At 39.8% G+C, this 20,212-nt stretch overlaps 1 protein-coding gene across 1 annotated transcript in view; it reads right to left on the reverse strand.

Annotated features, from left to right (window-relative positions):
* SYNJ2BP (synaptojanin 2 binding protein) overlaps positions 1–12,996 on the reverse strand; it is an 88,260-nt gene extending 75,264 nt beyond the window's left edge. Inside the window, exon 1 of the transcript XR_011377263.1 lies at positions 12,742–12,996. The gene's annotated coding sequence lies outside the window, so the exon portion shown is untranslated. The remainder of the gene's footprint in view (positions 1–12,741) is intronic.
* Positions 12,997–20,212: the final 7,216 nt, after the last annotated feature.

Raw genomic sequence — 20,212 nt, forward strand, 5'->3', positions numbered from 1 at the left:
CTTAGTATTTTTTGATTCCCTCTTTGAAATCTTCAGTGATTCACTGGTTATTTAATAGCATATTGTTTAACCTCCACGTGTTTCTGTTTTTTGCAGTTTTTTGCCTGTAGTTGATTTCTAGTCTCATAGCATTGTGGTCAGAAAATATGCTTAATATGATTTCAATTTTCTTAAATTTACTGAGGCTTGTTTTGTGGCCTAGCATGTGATCTATCCTGGAAAATGTTCCACATGCACTTGAAAAGAATGTGTATTCTTAAAAAAAAAATGTGTATTCTGCTACTTTCAGATAGAATGCTGTATTTATATAGGTGGGTGGTAAGAGAATGCCCACTCTCACCACTTTTATTCAACACATTTTGGAGGTCCTAGCCGTGGCAATCAGAGAACAAAAAGAGATAAAAGAAGTCCAAATTGTAAAAGAAGAAATAAAACTGTCACTGTTTGCAAATGATATGATACTATACCTGGAAAACCCTAAAGACATCACTAGAAAACAACAAAATTAATATACAGATTATACAGATTCAATGCATTCCTTATCAAATTGTCAATGGCATTTTTCACAGAACTACAACTAATAATTTTGAAAATTGTATGGAAACACAAAAGACCCTGAATACCCAAACCAATCCTGAGAAAGAACAGGGGGGGAGGAATCATGCTCCTTGACTGCAGACTGTACTACAAAGCTACAGTAATCAGAACACTATGGTACTGGCACAAAAACAGACATGTATATCAATGGAACAAGAGAGAAAGCCCATGCACTTATGGTCAATTAATCTATGACCAAGAAGGCAAGAATATGCAGTGGAGAAAAGACAGTATCTTCAATAAGTGGTGCTGGGAAAACTGGACAGCTACATGTAAAAGAATGAAATTAGAACATTCTCTAACACCATATACAAAAATAAACTCAAAATGGATTAAATACCTAAATGTAAGACTGGAGACTCTAAAACTCCTAGAGGAAAACATAGGCAGAACACTCTACGACATAAATCGTAGCAATAATGTTCAGCAGAAGCAAACAAAACTACAATCCTGCAGCCTGTGGAACAAAAACCATATTCACAGAAAGATACACAAGATGAAAAGTCAGAGGGCTATCTACCAGAGGAAGGGACATGATAAAACCCCAGAAAAACAACTAAAGGAAGTGGAGATAGGCAACCTTCCAGAAAAAGAATTCAGAATAATGATAGTGAAGATGATCCATGACCTTGGAAAAAGAATGGAGGCAAAGATCGAGAAGATGCAAGAAATGTTTAACAAAGATCCAGAAGAATTAAAGAACAAACAGAGATGAACAATACAATAACTGAAATGAAAACTACACTAGAAGGAATCAATAGCAGAATAACTGAGGCCGAAGAACCGGATAAGTGACCTAGAAGACAGAATGGTGGAATTCACTGCTGTGGAACAGAATAAGGAAAAAAGGATGAAAAGAAATGAAGACAGCCTAAGAGACCTGTGGGACAACATTAAACACAACAACATTCGCATTATAGGGGTCCCGGAAGGAGAAGAGAGAGAGAAAGGACCCGAGAAAATATCTGAAGAGATTATAGTCGAAAACTTCCCTAACATGGGAAAGAAAATAGCCACCAAGTCCAGGAAGGGCAGAGAGTTCCCATACAGGATAAACCCAAGGAGAAACACGCCAAGACACAAGTAATCAAATTGGCAAAAACTAAAGACAAAGAAAAATTATTGAAAGCAACAAGGGAAAAATGACAACATACAAGGGGACTTCCATAGGTTAACAGCTGATTTCTCAGCAGAAACTCTACAAGCCAGAAGGGAGTGGCATGATATACTTAAAGTGATGAAAGGGAAGAACCTACAACCAAGATTACTCTACCTGGCAAGGATCTCATTCAGATTCGATGGAGAAATCAAAAGCTTTACAGATAAGCAAAACCTAAGAGAAATCAGCACCACAAAACCAGCTCTACAACAAATGCTCAAGGAACTTCTTGAGGTGGGAAACACAAGAGAAGAAAAGGACCTACAAAAACAAACCCAAAACAATTAAGAAAATGGTCATAGGAACATACATATTGATAATTACCTTAAATGTGAATGGATTAAATGCTCCAACCAAAAGACACAGGCTTGCTGAATGGATACAAAAACACATATATGCTGTCTAAAAGACACGCACTTCAGACGTAGGGACACATTCAGACTGAAAGTGAGGGGATGGAAAAAGATATTCAATGCTAGTGGAAATCAAAAGAAAGCTGCAATAGCAATACTCATCAGATAAAATAGACTTTGAAATAAAGAATGTTACAACAGACAAGGAAGGACACTACATAATGATCAAGGGATCAATCCAAGAAGAAGATATAACAATTATAAATATATATGCACCCAACATACGAGCACCTCAATACATAAGGCAACAGCTAACAGCTATAAAAGAGAAAATTGACAGTAAAATAATAGTGGGGGATATTAACACCTCACTTACACCAATGGACAGATCATCCAAAATAAAAATAAATAAGGAAACAGAAGCTTTAAATGACACAATAGACCAGATAGATTTAATTGATATAGGACATTCCATCCAAAAACAGCAGATTACACTTTCTTCTCAAGTGCACATGGAACATTCTCCAGGATACATCACATCTTGGGTCACAAATCAAGACTCGGAAAATTTAAGAAATTGAAATTATATCAAGCATCTTTTCTGATCACAATACTATGAGATTAGAAATGAATTACAGGGAAAAAAAGTAAAAAAAAAAACACATGGAGGCTAAACAATACACTACTTAATAATGAAGTGATCACTGAAGAAATCAAAGAGGAAATGGAAAAATACCTAGAAACAAATGACAATGGAGACACGATGACCCAAATCTATGGGATGCAGCAAAAGCAGTTCTAATAGGGAAGTTTATAGCAATACAATCCTACCTTAAGAAACAGAAAACATCACGAATAAACAACCTAACTTTGCACCTAAAGTAATCAGAGAAAGAAGAACAAAAAAACCCCAAAGTTATCAGAAGGAAAGAAATCCGATCAGAAATAAATGAAAAAGAAATGAAGGAAACGATAGCAAAGATCAATAAAACTAAAAGCTGGTTCTTTGAGAAGATAAACAAAATTGATAAACCATTAGCCAGACTCATCAAGAAAAAAAGGGAGAAGACTCAAATCAATAGAATTAGAAATGAAAAAGGAGAAGTAACCACTGACACTGCAGACATACAAAAGATCATGAGAGACTACTACAAGCAACTCTATGCCAATAAAATGGACAATCTGGAAGAAATGGACAAATTCTTAGAAATGCACAACCTGCCAAGACTGAATCAGGAAGAAATAGAAAATATGAACAGACCAATCACAAGCACTGAAATTGAAACTGTGATTAAAAATCTTCCAACAAACAAAAGCCCAGGACCAGAAGGCTTCACAGGCGAATTCTATCAAACATTTAGAGAAGAGCTAACACCTATCCTTCTCAAACTCTTCCAAAATATAGCAGAGGGAGGAACACTCCCAAAATCATTCTACGAGGGCACCATCACCCTGATACCAAAACCAGGCAAGGATGTCACAAAGAAAGAAAACTACAGGCCAATATCACTGATGAACATAGATGCAAAAACCCTCAACAAAATACTAGCAAACAGAATCCAACAGCACATTAAAAGGATCATACACCATGATCAAGTAGGGTTTATTCCAGGAATGCAAAGATTCTTCAATGTATGCAAATCAATCAACGTGATAAACCATATTAACAAATTGAAGGAGAAAAACCATATGATCATCTCAATAAATGCAGAGAAAGCTTTCGACAAAATTCAACACCCATTTATGATAAAAACCCTGCAGAAAGTAGGCATAGAGAGAACTTTCCTCAACATAATAAAGGCCATATATGACAAACCCACAGCTAACATTGTCCTCAATGGTGAAAAACTGAAAGCATTTCCACTAAGATCAGGAACAAGACAAAGTTGCCCACTCTCACCACTCTTATTCAACATAGTTTTGGAAGTTTTAGCCACAGCAATCAGAGAAGAGAAGGAAATAAAAGGAATCCAAATTGGAAAAGAAGAAGTAAAGCTGTCACTGTTTGCAGATGACATAATACTATACATAGAGAATCCTAAAGATGCTACCAGAAAACTACTAGAGCTAATCAATGAATTTGGTAAAGTAGCAGGATACGAAATTAATGCACAGAAATCTCTGGCATTTCTATACACTAATGATGAAAAATCTGAAAGTGAAATCAAGAAAACACTCCCATTTACCATTGGAACAAAAAGAATAAAATATCTAGGAATAAACTTACCTAAGGAGACAAAAGACCTGTATGCAGAAAATTATAAGACACTGATGAAAGAAATTAAAGATGATACAAACAGATGGAGAGATATACCATGTTCTTGGATTGGAAGAATCAACATTGTGAAAATGACTCTACTACCCAAAGCAATCTACAGATTCAATGCAATCCCTATCAAACTACCACTGGCATTTTTCACCGAAATAGAACAAGAAATTTCACAATTTGTATGGAAACACAAAAGACCCCGAATAGCCAAAGCAATCTTGAGAACAAAAAATGGAGCTGGAGGAATCAGGCTCCCTGACTTCAGACTATACTACAAAGCTACAGTAATCAAGACAGTATGGTACTGGCAGAAAAAGAGAAAGATAGATCAATGGAACAGGATAGAAAGCCCAGAGATAAACCCACACACATATGGTCACCTTACCTTTGATAAAGGAGGCAGGAATGTACAGTGGAGAAAGGACAGCCTATTCAAATAAGTGGTGCTGGGAAAACTGGACAGGTACATGGAAAAGTATGAGATTAGATCACTCCCTAACACCATACACAAAAATAAGCTCAAAATGGATTAAAGACCTAAATGTAAAGCCAGAAACTTATCAAACTCTTAGAGGAAAACATAGGCAGGATACTCTATGACATAAATCACGGCAAGATCCTTTTTGACCCACCTCCTAGAGAAATGGAAATAAAAACAAAAATAAACAAATGGGACCTAATGAAACTTCAAAGCTTTTGCACAGCAAAGGAAACCATAAACAAGACCAAAAGACAACCCTCAGAATGGGAGAGAATATTTGCAAATGAAGCAACTGACAAAGGATTAATCTCCAAAATTTATAAGCAGCTCATGCAGCTCAATAACAAAAAAACAAACAACCCAATCCAAAAATGGGCAGAAGACCTAAATAGACATTTCTCCAAAGAAGATATACAGACTGCCAACAAACACATGAAAGAATGCTCAACATCACTAATCATTAGAGAAATGCAAATCAAAACTACAATGAAATATCATCTCACACCAGTCAGAATGGCCATCATAAAAATCTAGAAACAATAAATGCTGGACAGGATGTGGAGAAAAGGGAACCCTCTTGCACTGTTGGTGGGAATGTAAATTGATACAGCCACTGTGGAGAACACTATGGAGGTTCCTTAAAAAACTACAAATAGGGCTTCCCTGGTGGTGCAGTGGTTGAGAATCTGCCTGCTAATGCAGGGGACACGGGTTCAAGCCCTGGTGTGGGAGGATCCCACATGCCGCGGAGCAACTAGGCCCGTGAGCCACAACTACTGAGCCTGCGTGTCTGGAGCCTGTGCTCCGCAACAAGAGAGGCCGCGATAGTGAGAGGCCCATGCACCGCGATGAAGAGTCGCCCCCGCTTGCCACAACTGGAGAAAGCCCTCGCACGGAAACGAAGACCCAACACAGCAAAAATAAATAAATAAATTACTAAACTCCTACCCCCAACATCTAAAAAAGAGACTGCAAGGTCAATACAAGCAACAAAATGCCTCCTATTAAAAAAAAAGAAAAAAAAAACTGCAAATAGAACTACCATATGACCCAGCAATCCCACTACTGGGCATATACCCTGAGAAAACCATAATTCAAAAAGAGTCATGTACTAAAATGTTCATTGCAGCTCTATTTACAATAGCCCGGAGATGGAAACAACCTAAGTGTCCATCATCGGATGAATGGATAAAGAAGATGTGGCACGCATATACAATGGAATATTACTCAGCCATAAAAAGAAACGAAATTGAGCTATTTGTAATGAGGTGGATAGACCTAGAGTCTGTCATACAGAGTGAAGTAAGTCAGAAAGAGAAAGACAAATACCGTACGCTAACACATATATATGGAATTTAAGGGAAAAAATGTCATGAAGAACGTAGGGGTAAGACAGGAATAAAGACACAGACCTACTAGAGAATGGACTTGAGGATATGGGGAGGGGGAAGAGTAAGCTGTGACAAAGCGAGAGAGAGGCATGGACATATGTACACTACCAAACATAAAATAGATAGCTAGTGGGAAGCAGGCGCATAGCACAGGGAGATCGGCTTGGTGCTTTGTGACCACCTGGAGGGGTGGGACAGGTAGGGTCGGAAGGAGGGAGACGCAAGAGGGAAGAGATATGGGAACATGTGTATATGTATAACTGATTCACTTTGTTATAAAGCAGAATCTAACACACCATTGTAAAGCAATTGTACTCCATAAAAAAAAAGATGTGGGGTGTGTGTGTGTGTGTATATATATATATGTATATATACATGTATATATACGTATAATGTAATCTTACTTAGCCATAAAAAAAGAATGAAATTTTGCCATTTGCAGCAACATGGATGGACTTGGAAGGCCTTATGTTAAGTGAAATAAATCGGACAGAGAAAGACAAATACTTTATGATAGCACGTATATGTGGATTCTACAAAATACAATGAACTAGTGAATAAAACAAAAAAAAGAAGCAGACTCACAAATATAGAAAACAAACTAGTGGTAACCAGTGGGGAGAGGCGAGGGGCAATAGGGGTGAGGGCGTGGGAAGTACAAACTGTTGGGTGTATAACAGGCTCAAAAACACGGTGTCAGGAGTAAAAGCAGGGTACTGCACATGCCCCCTACACTCAACACCACACAGGGGTGGGCAGACCACCTAAGCCACCCCTTTAGCCCCACCCATGGACACATCCCTACGCTCTCCCCATATAAGGAATCAGCTGGCCCCCACCCTAGGGGTTCAAGCGAGCGAGGGAACCTGTTACCTGTTTTCGCTCCCCCCTGCTAATAAAGTCTTGCCTGAATTTCTTGTCTGGCCTCTTATCAATATCTGTTGATTAAGGAAGGCCAAGAACCCCAGTTGGTAACAAAAAGACACACCTGTGATTTTCCTAACTCCTCTCAGCCTCCCTTTATTCATTCTTCCTCACCTTCCCATCTCAAATTGTTGGAGTATCTCAAAAGGCTCAGTCTTCACACCTTTTTTACCTATTCACAACCAAAACAGTCCCTAGGTGATGCCATCCAGTTCCATGGATTTAAATAGCTTCTATAACCTAACAACTTCCAAATGTACATTCTCAGTGGGAAACATCCCACTGAAGTGAAGACCTGCCCTCTTACTTCACATCTCCACTTGAAAGTTTAACAGGTATATATAAATTAACATGAAAAAATTCTTGATTTTTTACCCCAACACTCTTTCTGCCCCAACCTGCTGCTAATCAATCTTCCACATCCCAATTAAGGTCAAATACTTTCATCCAATTACTCAAGCCAGCTTCTCTGGAGTCATCTTTAGCTCCTCTAATTCCTATCTCACATCTAATCCATCACTGCGTTCTGTCAAAATATTTCTTAAATCTGACAATTTCGGACTATATCTTCTTCTAATATTCTAGTCTAGGCCCCCATCATCTCTTTTCTGCACAACTGCCATCGCAATACCCACGTGTTACATAATAAAGAATTTGTCTGGTCTTGGTCCTGGGTTCTTGGGAGGGAGCTACTCACTTGGAATTTCCTGAGTGACAGGAGCATCTTTGTTATTGGGACCACAGCTGAGTTTATGCTAATGAGATGACTCACTGTGGGTCCCTAGATAGTCACAGGATAGAGGCTGGTCATGCGGGGATGGTCAACCATGTGACTAGAGGGTTGGGACCTTGAGCCATGTGATAGCCACCTGACCTCCTGACCTCCAAGGAGGAAAGTGAGGCAGGAGATTGAGTTCAGTCACACAGCCAATGATCCAATCAACCATAGATGATGAAAATCCCAATAATAGAATCCCAATAAAAAACTCTGGATGAGCTTCCTGGTTGGTGAACACATCAATGTGCTGGGATGGTGGCATACCCTGATTCCACAGGGAGAAAACAAGGAAACTCTGCCTTTGGGACATTCCCCAGACCTTGCCCTAAGGGTCTCTTCTTTCAACTGTTCCTAATTCATAACCTTTATGATAAAACAATAATCCTAAGTATAGTGCTTTCCTGAGTTCTGTGAGTCATTCTACTGAATTATTGAACCTGAGGGGCTATTAGGAACCACTGAATTTGTAACCAGTTGATCAGAAGCACAGGTGGCCTAATATCGCACAGCTTTCAGCTGGTGTCTGATGAGGGGAGTTTTATGGAGAACTGTGCACTTAATCTATGAAGTCTGTACTAACGCTACATAGTTAGTGTCAACATGGCACTGTACTACCGACCACTCATTACCATGGTATCTACACTCCTAGCTAAATATCTTCATTTCTGCACTAGATCCCAACCATCTTATATACTGAAGGGCAGTGATTCATCAAAAATCTTGCTCACCACACTGCATGATTCATCATAAAAAATGCTATCATTTCTCCCATCTTATTACCAGATTTCTCTAGACCTTACTTCCCCATGTTCTTAGCCCGTTTCTTTGTTCTCACCTGCAGTAAAATTTCTCAAACAAGTCGTCTGTGCTTGCTGCTCTTTCCACTTTCTCTCAGATCCATTCCAACCATCACTGACATCATGTTACTAAATGCAACGTTTAGCTCTCTGTTCTCATCTTATTTCATGAGCAACATTGGACACCGTTGATCACATTTTCCTTCTCTTCCCTTAAACCTGGTTTTCCTTTTACCTCACTGAGAACCCTTCTCAGTCTCCTGTATTGGTCCCTCCTGTACACCCCAACCCTCTGAACTTGGAGTACCCCCAGGGCACAGTGATCTACTCTACCTACATTAACTTCTATCCACAAGCTTAATGCAAGCATGGTGACCGCTGCTAAAGTAGAAGACCTAAAGAGAATATAAAGTTTCCTAACATACTATACAGAATGTCCAAGATAAAATAAACATTCACTTGTTACAAGAATCAGGAAACAGCAACTTGAATTAGGAAAGACTATCAAGTGACATTAGCAAAGATTTTAAAGGAACCATCATAAAAGTGCCTCAAAGAGCAATAAACAAATGAAAATTTAGAAAAATCTCACCAGAGCCCCCCCAAAAACAAAAAAAGTGACATCAGTGAAATGGCAGAGTAAGAATCTCCAAAACCTTCTCCATTAACGCAATGAAAACACTGGCAAAAGTTGTCAAATCTATTTTTTCAGAACTTTGGAAATTAAAAAAGGCCTGCAGTGATGTTGGGAACATTTATGTAAGGAGAATGACTGAATCTCGGTTAAAGCAGAAAGCTTGGTGGCATTTTTAGCCTACCTGTTCCCACGACTCGACCCACACTCCTTGGTAAACATGAAAACCAGCAGTCTAAAATCATGATATAAAGCAGTAACCGCTGGAAGGAGCATAATGGGGTGGAGCTCCTTGAAGTCTTATTCCCTGAGCATTTTCATTATTTGACCAGTCTGGTGGTTCCCTGGAAGACCCACTCGCAAGGCTGTCTTTAGTTTTCCTGACTTGGAGTTCAACTAGTGCAAACAGACTTCTCCCTGGAAGTGTTTGCTGAAAAACTTCAGAGGCCATTGTTTAACATCATACTGCCTGAGGTGGTAGAAAACAGGGCAAGGAATAGTCTAACCAAAAAACTCAAAGGAAAATATGAGGCATAAGGTGTCCATAGTGGACTCTGAAAAGCTCAAACATATTTCTGACACTCTGGAAGGACATGCACATGAGCAGAACTGTCCACGTGCCCAGAGCAGCGCGTAAGCTCAGGAGAGATCTGAGAAGGCCCTAAACACTCACCTGTGGCTAACCTTGAGGCTCTGAGCAAGCAAGAAGTAACAGCTTAAGGCGAAGTGTAACCTGCCTGGGTACTGAAGGCATACCCAATCAAGCACACAGAGCCCCTTGACAAACACTGGGAAACTTACTGCTTCCAGGTGTTTAAGAAAACCTCTGCCCAATAAAAACAAAAACAGCCCCATTTAAAAATGGGCAAAGGACTTGAATAGACATTTCCCCAAAGAAGATATACAGATAAACAATAATCCACTGTATGAACGAATGTCCTGCATCATTAGTCATTAGGGAAATGCAAATCAAAACCACAGTGAGATACCACTTCACACCCACTAGTAAGGGTTTAATTTAAAAAAAAAAGTGGACAATGAAAACTGTTGGCAAGAATGGAAAAATCAGAAGCCTCATATATTGCTGGTGGGAACGTAAAATGACGTAGTTTTTGGGAAATAGCTTGGCAGTTCCTCAAAATGTTAAACATGGAGTTACCATATGACCCAGCATTTCTACTACTAGGTATTTACTCAACAGAAATGAAAACACATCCATACAAAAATCCGTACATGAATGTTCATAGCAGCATCATTCATAATAGCCAAGAAATGAAAACAACCTAAATGTTCATCAATGAAAAAAAAATTCCAACTGATGGAATATTATTTAGCCATTAAAAGGAATGAGGTTTTGATACATGTTACATGAGTGAACCTTGAAAACATTATGCTAAGTGAACAAAGTCAGTCACAAAAGACCATAAGTTGTATTATTCTATGAAATCTATAGACAGAAGTAGATTAGTGGTTAACTAGGACGGGAGAAGGGTAGGGGACAACAGGAAGTGGCTACTAGTGAGTATGGTGTTTCTCTTAGGGTGATGAAAATGTTCTAAAATTAGACTGTGGTGATAGCTGCATAACACTGAATAAACTAAAAACAACTGAACAGAAAACATTAAATGGGCTCATTTTTTAGAATGTAGAAACCAGTAGTCACTGGTCAGATTAGAAAGGTAAATTCTGCCGACTAAATGCACAGTGTGGAAACTGAAACAACAAATATATTCTCTTTTTCAAGTGGTTTGGGAGAGCAGGGAAGGACAGTATTATTGGCCTATACCTGGTACTCTAAGTCCTCTTCTGTATGTTGCTGAATAAAGATTCTTATGAAGCAAGCATTAACATTTATCTAAGAGAGGAAATAATTTCAACTTGAAGTATAGTAGTATACTATAGTAATTACGGAATATTTGACTGATACATGATGAAGACGATGTATCTTTTGAGGTCTTTCTAGTAGTGTTGGGTTTTAGAGTACTGAATTCAACATTTTCCTCTACAAAAGTAGTTATATGTCTAGGACCCATATTTTGAAACAGCACAGACCTAGGTCCAGTATAGTACAGGTCCAATATAGACACACAGATCAGTATAGAGAAATACACTTGGGAAGAAGTCTACTGTGGTAGTCTCCACTCCATGAAATAAAACAAATGAGGGAAACCTTAGAAGGTACTTTAATACTACTGGTTTTAAGAGCTTAGCTTTGATGATTTTGAAAGATAAGAAACAAAATCAAACTGTCTTCCAGTGGGACATGCAGGTGACCTCAAGGTAGTGACTACAATCACAGTATTTTTGAATGGATCTCTATTTTGTGGCAGGGGAATCTACAGGGAGGATAGTTTTTACACATTCCCCACCAGCTACATTGTCTTATAGCTTTCTTTAAACTTTTAGAAAGATAAAAAGGAGTTTCCGAAGATGAGCAAGAAATCCGCATTCATCAAAGATGAGTAAAAAAACCCATTACTTTTCTAAGGTCACTTCCTTCCTTTAGTCCTGCTTAAATGCAAAAGCTAGTAACTTCAGCTGTACCAAATCCATACCAAAGTAATAAACTATTTAAAAGAAAGTGGACTTTGTCCACATGCTTTTTATTTAAATTGTTTGATTTACTATGACATCAAGGCTTGCTGAAGCAAAGTAACTTGCCAAGGTCAAACTGAAAAGAAACGGAGTGGTCTCGCTGGATTCCCACTCGGGTTGGTGGTGTGTTAAGCCAACAACAATCTAAATTTCAAGACGAACGCAACCTTCTGGGAACTCCGCGTAGGAATAGATGCAAAGAAATAGACACCAAAACTACTTTCAACGTGCTTTAAAAATATCAACTATAATTCAGCGACCATGTTTTGAGGGCTGCTACAACGTGCTTCGTTCAATTCACAAGGATTTATTTAACTCATCACAACCCTGGAAGAATTAAGCCAGTTCACAAACTAATAAGCTGACACCTGAAGATGCCCGAAATTATACAGTTAAATTAAGTAAATACAACTAGTTCCAATGCTGCAGAGTGTCGTCAAGCTGTAGCTGGGGGCGGGCGGGCGCGGAGCGGGGTAGGATGGAAGGTTAGTAATCACCCAGACTTGGGTTAACATCTGGTTCTCACATCACTCCAGAAGCACATCCAGGTAACTACCAAAGAGGTAAAAGGGGGACTCGAGATCCCACTACCAGCGCGGGGAGAGACTAGGAGACTAGGACCGCCTAAACGCCAGCCCCTTCCTAGCCCAGACTGCGGCTCCCGGTCGCACGCGCTACACTTTCACAGAACTCTCCTTCCAGCCAGACTTGTGGTCCCACCCCTTCCGGAATCCCTCCCCCACTTTTTTCTCACGGCGCTCACCAACGTGGGAACTCCGTAGCGAAGGGTCTTATTCTTGCGCAGGGCGCGCGTCACCGCGTGGGCGAACATGACTGAACTCTCCGACCCGCTTGGATGCCCAGCCAAACAGGCCAGCTTGGCTTCCCTAATCTCAGTGGCTCTGGGTCCCTCCCGAGGAGTACGGTCCTTGACTGACCTCCTTTCCTTTGCCTTCCCAGTGCAGGGCCCTTCCAGATAGGTCTCCGCCAGGCAAAAGCAATCGATCCGTAGTAACATACTCACGCTTCCCCCCGGAAATTCGAGCGTCAGAGATTTGGTCCGGCAAGCTGGTTTGCAATCGGGACTTAGGGACTTAAGTCGTGTGTGTGTGTGTGTAGTAACCGTCAAAGGATATAGAAACCTGTACCTCCTGTGTTGTGGGTCTCTTCTTAGAACACTCCCTGGCACATAAAATCAGCTCAATAAAATCAGGTTTGAAAAAGTTACTTTGAAGCCAGTACTCTAGCCTCTATAGTTACGTGTGGGATAAGGATGAGGCAGGAGATAGATGGGCTCCAGGCTAGGCATTTACAACTGGCCTCCTGTTCACACCTCCTGGGGTAAGAAGATGAGCTCCAGGCCGGACATTCATTACCAGCCCCCTGTTTGCAATTCCTGAGGCAAAAGACAAACGGGCTCCAGACTACATATTTATGACCAGACTCCTGTCTATATTTCGAGATCTGCACTTCAATATAAGAAACAACAACAGGAATAGAGTAGATAACTGGACATTGGACACTTTTATGGCAGGGACAGAGAGAGGCTAAACCCTGTTAAACGATCAAGAAGTCATACATTTCCCATCCTTGGGGCAAGGGAGACATTGCACATGTGCAGAAAGGCTCCTTGGGGGTTAAAAAGGAGGGGACACTATCCCATAATATTGTGATGCTAAGGCCATCCCATAGGCCTCTGGGCTGTAATCCATCTCGGAAAAAAGTTGCCCACTTATGTTGGGGAGGGTCCTAGGGCAGGTCAGGTGTGAAAAAAGAAATCAGATAATTGGCCAAAGGTAAACAAAGACCTGGAAGAACCTCCCTGTATAAATGACTTAACTGCCTCTTTCCTGGGCTCCTCCTCATTAGGGAGGCTGCCCACACCCTTTCTCTCCAGGTGTGCATCTCTGCCTTGCTTCTATCTTAACTAACCAAACTTTCTCTGTGCGCTCCCACTTGTTTTTGTGCTGTGTCTCTAATAATAAACTTGTACCTATTTTTACAGGTTTTGTCTCCATGAGAAATGCATTTTTCACTGGGGGTAAGAACCAGGGGCGTGGTGGCCAGGATTCCTGGTTTTCATCCAGGCTACCCAGGTTCAGTTCCTGGGCAGGGAATTAAGATCTTGCTTCACACCACCCCTCACTGCTGCCTCCCTGAGATCAGGTAGTTCACCATCTTAATAAAAATAGGGGGGGAAAGTGCTATGAGAGTTTAGGTTGAATGGTAATTGATGTAATGTCTTGGTATCAGTGAACCTTTAATGCTAGTGCTTTTACTGCCAGATAGCCTGTAATCTTCAGTCATTTATGAATGTCTAGTTTCCACTCAGTCACCAACCATTCAGCACACCTTTCTGTAGGTCATTAGGAACCTCGAGGAACACAGAGGTGAAAAGATGATCCCTGCCATAAAGAGGCTGGCAATCTAATGGGCAGCAAATGAACCACAGGTAGCTTGGCAAACAGCCCCCCACGTGTGCCATTTGCCAGGGTGAGTCAGAGGAAGCCTCAACTGTCAAGTGTTTGAGATCACATAATAGTATAGAGAGCAGGTGACATAAGACTCATGCTATCCCTGAAATCTTTCCATCTATCCCTGCCTCTCTGTTGCCACTGAAATATTTCTGGTTTAATCCCTTATCACCTTTCTATCTATTAAATTCGCCCCTAAGTGTCTGTAGAAAAGAAATTCCTGATCTCCTTCCTGCCTTTAGGCTGATCTAGTTAACACTCATATCTAGGCCCACCGGGTCTAAAAGAGCAACACAAACAAACAAAAAACTTAATTATAGGGGGACTTCCCCGGCAGACCAGTGGTTAAGACTCTGCACTTCCAATGCAGAGGGCGACAGTTCGATCCCTGGTGGGGAGGAACTGAGATCCCACATGCCATGGGTGCGGCCAAAAAACTTAAAAAACAAAAACAAAACCTTAATTATGAACTCAAGTCTATCTCCCACACTGCTGACAGTTATCTAAGAGACATAAATAATGATGAGATTCTCTTTTTTTTTTTTCTGCCTACAGTAGTCACTCCAATTTTCTTAGCAAGTAATTGAAGGGCGTTTGTAATATTACTTTGGCCTGCCTTTACGGCAACTGTTCTTCATTCACTCCATGCTCCATCCTGGAGGAGATATTAACTCCGTGAGTATTGCATGAACTTCCACATCTTCCAGATGCAGCTTTAGGGACACCAGGTTCTTGAAGCCTCCCTTACTCCACAGGCAATGTAAATTATTTCCTCTTCAGAGCTCCACTAGTCTTTGACTAAAATGTATCACAGAGCTCTATCACACTGTATTGTCGGTTTTGGTGTACAAAGTCATTGTTGTCCAAACAGTATATAAGAAAGATGAAAAAAAGGAGAGTGGAAAGAATAGTTCAGGGTTTGAATTTGAACTTTGGGGTTTTGTTTTGAGTTTTGGGGCTGAGCAAATGTATCAACACCCTCCCCCAGAGCATCACCTGAACTGAACCAGGAAGATTATAAAGTGATCAGCGTAAGGTTTATTAAAGTAAGACTGCTAATCCCCTCTCTTACCCCTATTTCTTCCAATCTTCCCCAACCCCAATCTCTCCAAAAAAGAGACACCTTGCAAACCTGGGGACTGGAGCAGTAAGAAAGGTGGGAAGACTTAGCCTGAGAGGTTAAGTCACACTACATAGTTGCTGGGAGGAAATTATTTGGATTCATGGGAAAGAGTCTGGAGCAGTTGTAGAATACAGGAGAATTTAGGATTGCAGAGATGGTCTTGTGAACAGGGTTGGTAAGGTTTATGAATAGTCTCCTTCAGTGCTGTGATTCCTTTGTATTTTATTTTGAATTGTTTGGCTTACATTTTTTGTTGTATGTTTGTTTGTTTAACTTATCTCTGTGCAGAGACAGAAACATATAGGGCCATAGGATTTATTAGAGAATGTATTGTGAAGTGTGCAAGAATTTGTATATGGCATTGCCTCTCGCCTTAGTCACTTCTTTTGATACTTCAGAACTCATACAGCATCCAGGTTAGTCAAGTGTATTACTTCTCCAACTTTTCCTCATATCTTAAATGCCGAGGGAACTGTTCTAAAAGTCCAGACCTTTACTTACCTTTTCACTACATAAAATGTCACCTTATGGATCTGACTCCAATAAAGGCTGGCACTCAGCTAATAGTCAATAATGGATTAAATCATATACATGTATTCTAGGTAATGCCATAGCTAATAATCTGTTATCCTTATCAGATAAAGCATATATTCAATTTAAGAGAATATAGGTCTTCAGTCTCCCATTCATTCCATCATCCAAATAAGCACTTATTAAGAACCTTGAAATGATCTTGAAGGAGCAAATAAATAGTAAGAATTACAAGTATGCTGGAAGATTTTCATGAAACAAAATTTGGGGCAGTGAAAAATTTAAGCACCTAACAAATAATATATATTCTCACTTTAAGCATCACTACTGTATACCTTAGTACATCTATCTGTTAAATCAAAGTGATATTTGTCATCATTTTACAATTCTCACAAAAAACACAAAATAACTCATCAGTATGGCTTCTGTTGCTTTCCCATAAATATGACTCAAATCTCAACTGTGTGTTTCTAGTGTTAATAAACAGAAAAATAGTTAACCCAGCCATCTTAACTGTCACGCTTCCACGTGGCAGTTTATAAAAATTTACATCCAGAAAACAAGGCATCTCCACCGTCCATGCCAGTCCCTCAGCACTAGTATGTTCTTGATATCTAGCCAAGTTACATAATCCTCCAGTATCTGCTCTGCCATCACTTAACTCATGCAAGTATATGGGAGTGTCGTTATCAAAATCACCAATCCAAGGGGCTTCCCTGGTGGCACAATGGTTGAGAGTCCGCCTGCCGATGCAGTGGATGCGGGTTCGTGCCCTGGTCTGGGAAGATCCCACATGCCGTGGAGCGGCTGGGCCCGTGAGCCATGGCCGCTGAGCCTGCGCGTCCGGAGCCTGTGCTCCGCAACGGGAGAGGCCACAACAGTGAGAGGCCCGCGTACCGCAAAAAAAAAAAAAAAAAATCACCAATCTTGAGAGCTTTAATACCAAAGTTAGGTTTTAGAACTATGGCCAAATTTAATAACTATGGTACAGAAAGATTACTTCATGAATCATCTGGTTTCATAATTGACATCTAGTATATAATTTAATTCACTAAAAATCTTAAAATTTTGGAAGAGCATGATTCCAGACTCATTTTACAGGTGCACAAATTGAGGCTCAGAAAGGTTAAGAAGCTTGCACAACAGTTCACATCTGTACTATTTGTGAACTAGTACAAATGCCCCAACTTGAACTAAACTTCCTGTAACATTTGACAATACTGACTATCTCCTTCTTGAAATTCTCTCCTCGCATGGCTTCCATGAATGTTTGGCTCCCATGGATCCTCTCCAACTTTGAGACTTCCTTTTGTCTTCTGCAGCCTTATAAACCTTCAACTGGGGTCTTTAGCTCTCTTCCATTTTTTTTATTTGTCCCAGTGACTCTCAAACTGTAGTGTGCACAGGATCCCCTGGAGACTTTATCAAAACACAGATTGCTGTGTTCCATCCCCAAGGTTTCTGATTCAGTAGATCTGGAATGGGACCTGAAAAACTGGGTTTTCTAACAAGCTTCCAGATGCTGCTGCTGGTGGTGGTGGTCCAGGGACTACACTATGAGAACTATTGCTGTATCCTCTTTGCTGGGTAAACTGAACTTTCACCTTAGCTTCAAATTTTATCACAGTGTGCATGACTTCTGCTACATTTCTAGTAGCCTAAATGGTTTTCTAACACCTCAAAGTCAACATTCCACAAAGATCTCCTTTTGGAGGGGGTAAGGAGTCTTTCCCTCCATTCTAACTAATTTCTATAGCTAGAACTAGAGAGTTGGCTACTCAGTTTCCAATTCAGTCCAATTTCAAACCACTTAAAATTAGTCCTTGACATTATTCAATTAGGAAATTCACTGTTTTGCCTTTATTGCACATTTCTCCTGATAGTGATCATTAACAATCCAGTTTTAGAATTATTCATGTAGTTGTCATTACTTTTTATAGAGTATAGGCTACGAGATGAATGGGACTGTGTCTAATACATTTCTGTCCTCCATGGCTTTTTTCATAGTCCTAAACCATAATTCATACTTTTTGGAAAAACAAATGAAATGGCAACTGGAAAGGTGGCAAGAGTTTCCCATACCATGCTATACAGTGAAGAATCCCCCATTACTGATTCCTAAACCAAACAAAAATCTGCTGCATAACACTTTGCAGAGAATCAAAGGTAACTCTTCTATACAAAAGTGCTAGAGATCTCTTCTGTACAGATTAGTGAAAGCAAAAAAATTCAAAGTTAATTGCATTGTCTTGAAGTACACTTACTACGTTGATTAAAAACAAGTTTCATGAAGTAGAGAAAATCAGGAAAATTCTAACTTTCCAATTGCCATGGGACTATAAAGCCCATTGAAAGCTTTCTGAATACTGTCAATTAAGCTAACCAGGGCTTCCTTTCTGAGGAGGTGAATGTGTGCTTTTATGATATAAGTCAATGGTGAAACAGGATTTTATCTATTGAAATTTATGTTTACAAACCTTTGCAGAAAAACATATTTAGAAATGTAAAGACAAATCTTTGAATCCAGGGCAAGTAAAGTGTATTTTAATCTAAAGATAAATTTTTTGGAAAGGAAACCATTAAAAAAAATGGCCTATCTGTGGGCTTCCCTGGTGGCGCAGTGGTGGAGAATCTGCCTGCCAATGCAGGGGACACGGGTTCGAGCCCTGGTCTGGGAAGATCCCACATGCCGCGGAGCAACTAAGCCCGTGAGTCACAACTACTGAGCCTGCGCGTCTGGAGCCTGTGCTCCACAACGGGAGAGGCCGTGACAGTGAGAGGCCCGTGCACCGCGATGAAGAGTGGACCCCACTCGCCGCAACTGGAGAAAGCCCTCGCACAGAAGCGAAGACCCAACACAGCCAAAAATAAATAAATAAATATTTTAAAAAATGGCCTATCTGTATGTGTGTTTTAAGTGCTTGAGTGACATCTGTTGCTCCGGTTAAAAAAAAAGTCAAATATCATTGTACTATAAAGTTTCCTATACAACAAAACACAATGCACATCCAATAAAAATAGAACTTGACACCTCAAAAGTAAATCTGCTTACTAAAGTGCCACTTCAACATCATGTAACACTTTTTTTAATTTAATTTTTTTTCAGTTTTATTGAGATAAATTGACACATAACATTATATAAGATTAATGTGAACAACATAACTGGATATACATATATATTGTGAAATGATAACCACAATAAATTAACATTCATCACCTCATATAGTTACAATATTTTTTCCTTGTGTTGAGAACTTTTAAGATCTATAACACTATTAGTAATACTACTTTGCATAACCCCCCAAATCAAAAAGGGTATCAAAATAGAAATTATAAGTTATGTGGCAAGTAATAAAAAGGAAAAAATTTTCATATGAAATCTATTATTTAAGATGACAGAAAATATATATCCGACTTACAAAAAAAGAAAAAGAAGAACCAAGAGAAAGTATAAAGAGAGAATTAGTCAAAAGAAAAGCTAAGATAAAAGAAATGGAAAACAAACAAAACCAGAAGAATGGATCAATAAAACCAAAAGCTGGTTAGTACAAAGAATCAATTAATAGATTAAGGGAAACAAATTAATGTTAGGGATGAGGCAGAAAATAAAAACGTGTCAAAGAAAATAAAAATGATTACATGAGAATTTCAAGTTATAGTCTATTACAGTAAATCAATTGAACAGCTAGATAAATTGATGTTTGGGTGATAAAACATAAATGATCATTTAAAAGTCGAACATAACAATTACTATGGAAATTGGAAATTTACCATTAAGAAGAACTAGGCAGTTGGCTGTGACACAGGAGGAAACATTCACGTTAATTGAGCCAAACCATATCTTGCAAAAGTCTAGTTCAGGGGCTTCCCTGGTGGCGTAGCTGTTAAGAATCCTCCAGCCAATGCAAGGGACACAAATTCGATCCCTGGTCCGGGAAGATCCCACATGCCGGGGAGCAACTAAGCCCGCACGCCACAACTACTGAGCCTGCACTATAGAGCCCGTGAGCCACAACTACTAAGCCCGCACACCTAGAGCCTGTGCTCCGCAACAAGAGAAGCCACCACAATGACAAGGCTGCCACCACAACGAAAGAATAGCCCAT

Source organism: Globicephala melas, chromosome 2 (genome assembly GCF_963455315.2).
Source record: "Globicephala melas chromosome 2, mGloMel1.2, whole genome shotgun sequence".
In the NCBI taxonomy this organism is placed as follows: domain Eukaryota; kingdom Metazoa; phylum Chordata; class Mammalia; order Artiodactyla; family Delphinidae; genus Globicephala; species Globicephala melas.